Here is a 9,746-nt window from a genome sequence, read left to right as displayed (position 1 = left end):
CGGAGAGCCGTGTCCTTTTGAGGTGGTGTATGGTTTTAAACCCATTACTCCACTTGACTTGTTGCCTTTGCCCATACATGAGAGAGTTAATATGGAGGCATCCAAGAGGGCAGATTTTGTGCGTAAGATCCATGTGAAGACTAAAGAGTTGATCGAGAAGAAAGGCAAGAGCAATGCTGAAAGGATGAACAAGAAGCGCAAAGAGATGTTGTTCAAGCCTGGTGATATGGTGCAGGTACATTTTTGCAAGGATAGGTTCCGAAGGCTGCGGAAGTCTAAGTTGAAGCCTCGTGGTGCTGGTCCTTACAAAGTGCTTGCCAAAATCAATGATAATGCATACTCGATAGATCTTCCAGTTGATGAGTTTGGTGTCAGTAATTCTTTCAATGTTGCTGATTTGACACCATATGACGGAGAAGACCTTGGAGCGTCGGGGTCGACGCCTTTTGACGGGGGGGGGGGGGAGATGATGAGGACATCCCTACTACACCACTACCTCCGTCATTGATAAATGAAGATGAATCTGCTGTGAAGCTCAAGTCCGATGAAGTTCGGATTGGACCAATTACAAGAGCTCGTGCGAAGCTACTGTTATCACCAGAATTTGACCGGATCAAAGGTGGGCCGCGATTGAAGATGGACTTGAAGAATATACATAGAAGGAATACATGAATCGGCCTTGTGTATCAAGTTTGGGCTAGTTTGCCCGTGTATCTGTAACATAGTAGGATGCGTGTCGGTTAGAAGGAGTTTGGGCTCGTGCCCGGTTGGGATTATTCCCACGTTAGAAAGTCCCCGGACTATAAATATGTATCTAGGGTTTATGAAATAAACAACAACCAACGTTCACCACAAACCAATCTCGGCGCATCGCCAACTCCCCCGTCTCGAGGGTTTCTTCCGGGTAAGCACCATGCTGCCTAGATCGCATCTTGCGATCTAGGCAGCACACGTTTATTCGTCGTCCATGCGATGCTCGTACTAAAGCCTTTTTGATGGCGAGCAGCGTAGTTATCATAGATGTTTTAGGGTTAGCATTGTTCTTCGTGTCATATGCTATCGTCGTGCAACCATTAAGACATCTAGCCGCCCTTACACCTATCTTGGGTGTAAGGGCGGCACCCGCTTGATCATTGTTTAGTAGATCCGATCCGTTATGATTGCTCCTTGTTCTTCAAGGATTAGTTTAATATCTGCATTGTTAGGCCTTACAAACGGGTCGAAGGATCCAGTGGCGCGTAGGGTGTAGTTCGCTAGCCCTAGACAGGATGTTCCGAGGATCAACCTCGTGTTGGTTTTTAGGCCTTGTCTAGGGTCGGTTTACGATCACCGTGCGTGGCCCCGAGGCTCGATCACGAGTAGGATGTTCCGATTATGCGGTGAAAACCCTAAATCGTAGTAGGTCGTTTTAGCTTTATCTTGATCAAGCAGGACCACCATCTGATCGTACACCTCGTACGCATCATGGGTGGATCGGCTCTTTGAGCCGATTCACAGGACAACCCGAGAGCCGATCGAGGCTCGTATTTAACGTTTACGTGTATGCCATGCGAGAAACTAAGCGAGGCATTCTCCAACACCTTCCTCGACCAGGTATAGGTCAGGTGGCACGCCCTTGCATCAGCATCGGACGTGCGTGCGGAAGGCTTTGCGGGCCGTCGCTCGGAGGGACCAGGGCCAGCCGCAGTCCTGGGAGATTCCCGGCTCTACGGTGTTGCCCGTCGCTGCCCGCTGGTGGGTTCCTGACCGCAACACATTCTGGCACGCCCGGTGGGACAATTTTCAACATCAACCGCATCGCCATCTACATCTGAGATGGCGGAAGGCACTCCGGTCAAGTACGAGGATCTGACTGAGGAGCTCAAGAAGAAGCATGACGAGATGAAAGCAGTCCTCGAAACCGACCTCATCGGCTCTTTTCACAGAACCCGCTCACATGGCATCAGGTGGAAAGGGTTCTCACCTGAAGGCGCGCTCGATGGAGTGGACCTGTCCGCCCCGTCAGAAGAACGCACCGGGTCGCCGCGTCAGAGATCAACTTCATGGTGGCTCATTCGCTGCACCGCCACTCGAGAGCCCGGTGAACACATTGGAGCGTGTCGCTCCGCGCGTGATCCAGGAAATCATGAGCCATCAGTATTCTCCGTCGGAACCAGCTGCAGGGACTTACCAAGGAGAGATGCCACTCCGAGTCCCGTCCACCGCTGCCGTTTGCGTTGGCAGCACCGGAAGTGCCGACTTCATCGGCATACGTCGTCTACAAGATCGGTGGTGACCCTAGTGACTACCAATTCTTGCATGAGGCGCCGAAGGAGATCCCTCACGGATACACGTGCGCATACGTGCCGACCGCGATGGATCGGGCACTCTCAAACCAGGCTGCAACGCGCAGGGACTTCCGGAACGGCGAGGAGGAACGTCGGGAGCAGATCTCGAGAAGCGTACGTGGCTAGCTAAGTATGCCACTCCGACAAACCTCCGGAGCTCAGCTCCTGCAGCTTGGCTCGGAGTTGGAAAAGCAAGCATGGCTGGCTAAGTATGCCACTCCGGCGAATCTTCGAGTTCGACGCCTGCAGCCATCACCGCGGATCAAATACTGTACAATCTCGAAAGATCAGTTCGGCATGATGCCGAAAAGGAGGACAATTGGCTATTCCAAGCCGTACCCCAATGAGTACGAATTGATCCCACTACCACCCAAATATCGGCTCCCTGATTTCACCAAGTTTAATGGATCAGATGGTTCTAGCTCCATCGAGCATGTGAGCCGATATTTGGCACAGCTGGGCACGATCTCAGCGTCAGACGAGCTGCGTGTGAGGTTCTTCGCACAGTCCCTCACAGGATCGGCTTTCGGGTGGTACACATCGCTGCCACCAAACTCAATCCGGACTTGGAAGCAGTTGGAAGAGAAGTTCCACATACAGTATCACTCAGAGGCTTCCGAGGCTGGTATTGCCGATCTAGCACAAGTACGACAGAAGCGCGGGGAAACAGTGTCAGAATACATCCAGCGCTTCAGGACCATTAGGAACCGATGCTATTCGGTTCATGTAAGTGAAAAAGAAGCAGTCGAGTTGGCGGTGGTGGGTCTCTCATCATCGATCAAGGACGTGGCCTCCCAAGCAGACTACCCTTCATTGGCGCACATGGTGCAGAAGCCGTCGGCATATGAACAGCGCCACCCGGATGTTTACCAGGATAAATTCAAGCGTGCGGTGGTCCTGGTTGAGGCGGACGAAGATGAAGGTGCTTGCGGGAGATCAAGAGGTAGCAGTGGCCGAATGGACTCGGGGGCAAGCCCCGTGTCCCGTAAATGGGTTAAGCCACAAGGTCCTCCAAAAGGGTTCGACTTCGACGTGACCAAAGCCGAGCAGATTTTCGACCTCTTACTCAAGGAGAAGCAGCCTAAAGGTACCCGAAGGCCACAAGATCCCCACGGTGCTGAAGCTGAACGGAAAGCCATACCGCAAGTGGCATAACACGTTCACCCACGCCACCAACGACTGCAGGGTGTGGCGTCAGCAGGTCCAAATGGCGATAGAACAAGGGCGGCTAATTTTCAGCCAGTACGCCATGAAGGTCGATACACACCCCTTCCCCGCCGTTAACATGGTGGAGTGCACTTACCCTGGAGGGTGCCAGCCAGATTTCTCGTGCAATATCAACATGGTAGGACCTGGGCACCACTCTGGTAAGGACGGAGATGAGGGCAGCTGCTCTCATAGCAAGGACACAGAGGAAGCCGCTCCACGCGATCGGCTCCGTCAAGATGGCAAGCGCTACATCACAGAGGGAGAAGTGAGGAACGTAAGATATCAGCGACCTCTCTCTGATCACCTCCTCAACAAGTATGTGGGTCAATATGACCAACGCCGGCGGTACAACGACGATGATGAAAAAGATCGTCTGGCTAGGGACGACAGGAGACGCCGTCGGCATGATCGTGACGAGGAGAGATATGAGCGCCACGCCAAGGAAAAGTCGAGAGAGCAAGACGACGTGGATAGGCACTGGGACTGCCCCTTCTTCAGACACTGCTGGGATTCAGGAATGAGCCGATTGCCTACAATCGGCAACTGCCCAGAATGTAAACAAAAGAAGAAGGATGCAGCTAACGTGTCCGTGTTCAAACGTCTAGGGCCTCTCCCGCCTCGGGACCGGCATGCTGAGTCCTCTCGGGTAGAAGATCTCGAGGAACTAGGGGACGATGATGAAGAAGAAGACAAGTATCATCGGCCAAGGTGGTGCCCTGATGGGCTCAGCCGTTCCCAAAAGCGAAGGGTTCAGCGATTACGTGGGTTGGAGGAAGCTGAAAGGTTATACCTGCACACGTTGAGGAAGGCGCGGCCTGATCTGGCCGCTAAAATTAAGCGAACCCTGGACGAAGAAGGTCGGCCACAAAGGAAAGAGTGGCGCCCCAGACAAAAGGAAGCCGATGATGGGACATCGGCTGGCACAAACATGGTCTTCATCCTTCCAACGGAGTTTAGTGCTCCAGGATTAGACGAAGCACCTGTGGCACAACTTGACTGCGGCCCACGGCCGGTCATCTTTGAGAAGCCACGAGAAAGAAGCTACGAGCATCCGAAGGCCCCGTACTTGCGAGGTTACATCAATGGGCAGCCTCGTCAACAAGATGTTGGTGGACACCGGAGCGGCAGTCAACATTATGCCATACTCCATGCTACGTCGGTTGGGATGCTCTAGCTCGGATCTGATCAAGACCAATGTGACACTGAGCGATTTCAACGGCCAAGCATCTGACGCACAAGGTGTTCTGAACGTGGATCTGACCGTAGGAAGGAAAACCGTCCCTACGACGTTCTTCATTGTCGACAGCAAGAGCACTTATGCTGTCCTGCTTGGGAGAGATTGGATCCACGCCAACTGTTGCATTCCATCCACGATGCACCAATGCCTAATACAGTGGGATGGAGATGAAGTAGAAGTCGTCCACGCAGATGATTCAGCCGAAATTTCAACGGCTGGCATGAACATTTGGGAGACATCAGGCCAAGAGCCACTCTCAGGCATCAATTTGGACGACTGCGAGCGCATCGACGTGACAAAGGACGGGGTTAGGCTGGTTTTATTCACCGGCCTGACCGTGTAACAAGAGCAACATCGATGGACAAACGTGGCGATGCCGATCCATGGGATCAGCCCCAAGGATCTATGGAGGAACATTGCAAAACCTTCATCGAGCAAGCAACATGGAGGCCGATTCCAGCAATCGGCCAAAATTATCTTCACCATTTGTTCTGCCTGGATTCAACATCGATCTAATGGGCAATGGGTTTGCGTCGGCTGATGAGTTGGAAGAAATCCACACTAGTCCTAACAGGGCCGACGTTCACATATAGCGCCTTGGCTAACCACAGAGCCGATTTCAGCAGTTCCCTGGTAGAATCGGCTCGGGGGGCACCTAATCAGATGAACATGTGCGATACATTTGCAGTGAAACATTGGGGGCCGATAGGAAAATCGGCCCGTAAAAAAAAAATTTCGCATGATATGCAAGGGACAAAGCCGATGCACGGCCATCGCATGATATGCAAGGGACAAAGCCGATGCACGGCCATCGACTCCAGCACAAATTTTTATGGGATCTACCGGTGGCATGTGCAAAACACAAGGACCTCCAGCTCTGTGTCAGAGGAGTTCTTTTTTTGAGCCGTTGTGTGATCATCTGCAATATCGACTTTCAACGGAGGAGGGGTGATCGGCTCTGGCTGGCTCTGCATGGTAGTTCTCTCAGACATGATCGAGCCCAGGTCCATTTGTCTGAATTGCGTGTCATCGTCTCTGTTTCGCCTTGACTGAGACTCGGGGGGCAGCTGACCTGGTAAATGCTCTGTTCATAGAAGCCAATTGGAGTATCATCGGCTGGTCCTGCGTCGCAACCTTCTTCAAGGACGGTGAGTTTTTGCAGAGGAGGATCACCGGAGCTGGTGAGAGGAATTTAAGGACCCTCGTGAAGGCAAGGGTCTTCCACGTTGTCCACCAGGTCTCAAAGTCATCAGTCGAGGAGTTGAAGGGTAGATTGTGAAGGACCGATGCGTTGCCATCGGCTCATTGAGAATCGGCTTAAAGGAAATCGGCAAAATCAAATTGGGGAAAATTCTTCATTAATGAACAGGATTTCTTACAAAGAAAGAGCCGATTGCTCAAAGAAGGAAGAACAAAAGAAGGGTCTGTTGACCAATCTACTACTACTAGGCCTACACTAGTAGATCCTAGTCTACGGGCCATCGCTGCCCTCGTCGTCATCCTCGGAGCTCTCATCGGCACTACTGCCGGTGGGCTCCTCGTCGCTGCTCCCGTAGCCCTCTACGGGAGCTTCATCCTCCTCTTCATCATCGCCGTCGTCGTTGTCCCACCACATGCGGAGGCGTTTCGCCGGCGGGTAGCCCTCGAGGGAGTCGTCGTCGTCTTCCCCCCCTCTTCTTCGGAGGAGGGGCAGCCGTCCCAGGGGAACAAGTCATCCTCGCTTTCCGATTCCGAGTTCCCCATCGGCGAGGAACTCGGAGATCTTCATCTCCGCTGGTCAAGGACTTGTCGTCCTCGGACCAGACGGAGGAGGCGTGGTCCTCCTGGTCCCACTCTTCTGGTGCGCGTATGTCCTCCGGCGTCGGCTCGCGGGAGGAGGAAGACCGATAGGAAAGACCGGAAGAGGAAGAGGAGGAAGAAGACATGGTGGCGCAGGAGGGTTTTTTGGGTGCTAGTGCGAAGGGGATGAAGAAGCGAACTGTTTGGAACGGTTAAATAAAAGGGGATATGGTGGAGATTCAATGCCACAGCAGCTTCCGAGGAAGTGGTGCCCCACAGGGAAAATTTTTGCCAGGCCACGCGGAGAAGCGGAGGAGGCAAGGCATCATGATGAAGGATACTGCGGCAGTTTTGCTCTGCCACGACATGACCCGGCGAAGGAAAAGCGTAATGATTTTGGAAATGTCATTTCCAAAACCAGGGGGGCATGTGTTATCACCAGAATTTGACCGGATCAAAGGTGGGCCGCGATTGAAGATGGACTTGAAGAATATACATAGAAGGAATACATGAATCGGCCTTGTGTATCAAGTTTGGGCTAGTTTGCCCGTGTATCTGTAACATAGTAGGATGCGTGTCGGTTAGAAGGAGTTTGGGCTCGTGCCCGGTTGGGATTATTCCCACGTTAGAAAGTCCCCCGGACTATAAATATGTATCTAGGGTTTATGAAATAAACAACAACCAACGTTCACCACAAACCAATCTCGGCGCATCGCCAACTCCCCCGTCTCGAGGGTTTCTTCCAGGTAAGCACCATGCTGCCTAGATCGCATCTTGCGATCTAGGCAGCACACGTTTATTCGTCGTCCATGCGCTGCTCGTACTGAAGCCTTTTTGATGGCGAGCAGCGTAGTTATCATAGATGTTTTAGGGTTAGCATTGTTCTTCGTGTCATATGCTATCGTCGTGCAACCCTTAAGACATCTAGCCGCCCTTACACCTATCTTGGGTGTAAGGGCGGCACCCCGCTTGATCATTGTTTAGTAGATCCGATCCGTTATGATTGCTCCTTGTTCTTCAAGGATTAGTTTAATATCTGCATTGTTAGGCCTTACAAACGGGTCGAAGGATCCAGTGGCGCGTAGGGTGTAGTTCGCTAGCCCTAGACAGGATGTTCCGAGGATCAACCTCGTGTTGGTTTTTAGGCCTTGTCTAGGGTCGGTTTACGATCACCGTGCGTGGCCGCGAGGCTCGATCACGAGTAGGATGTTCCGATTATGAGGTGAAAACCCTAAATCGTAGTAGGTCGTTTTAGCTTTATCTTGATCAAGCAGGACCACCATCTGATCGTACACCTCGTACGCATCATGGGTGGATCGGCTCTTTGAGCCGATTCACAGGACAACCTGAGAGCCGATCGAGGCTCGTATTTAACGTTTACGTGTATGCCATGCAGGAAACTAAGCGAGGCATTCTCCAACACCTTCCTGACCAGGTATAGGTCAGGTGGCACGCCCTTGCATCAGCATCGGACGTGCGTGCAGAAGGCTTTGCGGGCCGTCGCTCGGAGGGACCAGGGCCAGCCGCAGTCCTGGGAGATTCCCGGCTCTACGGTGTTGCCCGTCGCTGCCCGCCGGTGGGTTTCTGACCGCAACAGCTACTTAAACAACAGGTGAACTTGTTTCTAAACGATACTTTGATTGATGAGAACTTTATACTGCCTAAGTCCTATTACTTATGTATCATCAGGTATCAAGAGGAGACGAGCATCGCACGAGGAGAGGAGCAGCTGGACATGAAGACGGACGTCAAGATGGACGTGAAGCTGGACATGGAGCTGGACATGAAGATATCTCATGGACGCGCGAGGGAGGAGCGGGAGGAATGCGCGAGAGGAGAAGACGACGTCCGGGCCGGTCCAGGCACCCGGTCCGACCGGACCCCCGACCGGCCAGCCCGGTCCACGAGCCCGGTTGACCGTCGCCAACCGGCCGCCAACCGGGTATGAAGCATCGTACCGGGCAACAACCGGAAAGTTGCGAAGTTTCCGGTTGCCGCCCGGTTGACCGGACCACAGACCGGTCCGCCCGGTCCACAGCCCGGTTGACCGGATTCCAGACCGGACCAGTCCGAGTCTGTCTCGACCAGATCTATTCTGGGTCGGTTATTCTTGTATCTTTTCGACCAGAACTCGTCCCGGACACCTATATAAGTGCCCAGGACGCCCTCCTAGCTGCTTTAGACCACGTTTAAGATAAACCCTAGTTCTTAGTTGTTTGCTCTAGCAAAACTATTGAATCCCTACACCATATTGCTTGATATTGTGTAGATCCTGAAAAAGTCTTGTGTGATCTGCTGTTCCATTGGGAATTAGTCGATTGCAACTTACCGCTTCGTGGTCGGCGGCTACGTGCGCAAGTGTGTGGAGTTGCGAATATCTTGCAGGTTTGAGAGTTGTTGCATTGGCGACAGGGACCAATCGAGAGATCTCGTTGCGTCATACAAGTTATCATCCACTTCATCGTCGTGTTTCTCCGCTGCCATCACCCCGTGATCATCATCACCACCGTTTCTTACTAAGAAGATCGGGCCACCCCATATCAAATAGTCACCCGAACGGGAACGACCCTGGTAGGCATTTTCATTTTTGGGACTTGTCTAAATTGAGAGAGAATTTCACTTCCGATCTTTGCACTAGCTAAGAATGCGCACAACCATTTTAAGCATGAGTATTGTGATTTTTTACCTTGGTTAAACACCAAGCCTAGACCTGATGATAAGTTTATGATTATCAGAAAAGTTTGGTCTTCAAGTATAAATAAGAATCTTAATTGGCATCCATGAATATTTGAACTTGAATGTTATGTTAGTATAACCTAACCAATTGAGCTAGGCTCACTTCATGGTTGATTGAGATAACACATGTGCATCAAGCTAATACTTTTCCATGCCCCAATAACTTTGTCTGATACTACGCTTGTTTCAAAGAATAAAGTGCACACATATACCAAGATGACCTTTGACTAAAAAGCTGAGCAACAAAATTTTCAATATATTGTACTGATTTTTCTTGAAAAAAACACTTTCCAATGATGCTAATTTTACACCAAAAATCTTAATGTATTGGAAGTAATCATTTGTTAAAGAAAACCCATGAAAAACAAGGACGCATTATTCATTTGAGTGAAGGGATTAGTAGCTATATGACAGTCACATATTTAACCTCAACTCTCTTACTCTGCGAGTAAATTTTG

The sequence above is a fragment of the Lolium rigidum genome, chromosome 5 (assembly GCF_022539505.1).
Source record: "Lolium rigidum isolate FL_2022 chromosome 5, APGP_CSIRO_Lrig_0.1, whole genome shotgun sequence".
In the NCBI taxonomy this organism is placed as follows: Eukaryota; Viridiplantae; Streptophyta; class Magnoliopsida; order Poales; family Poaceae; genus Lolium; species Lolium rigidum.
The sequence above is the reverse complement of the archived record's forward strand: the minus strand, read 5'-3'. Positions refer to the sequence as shown.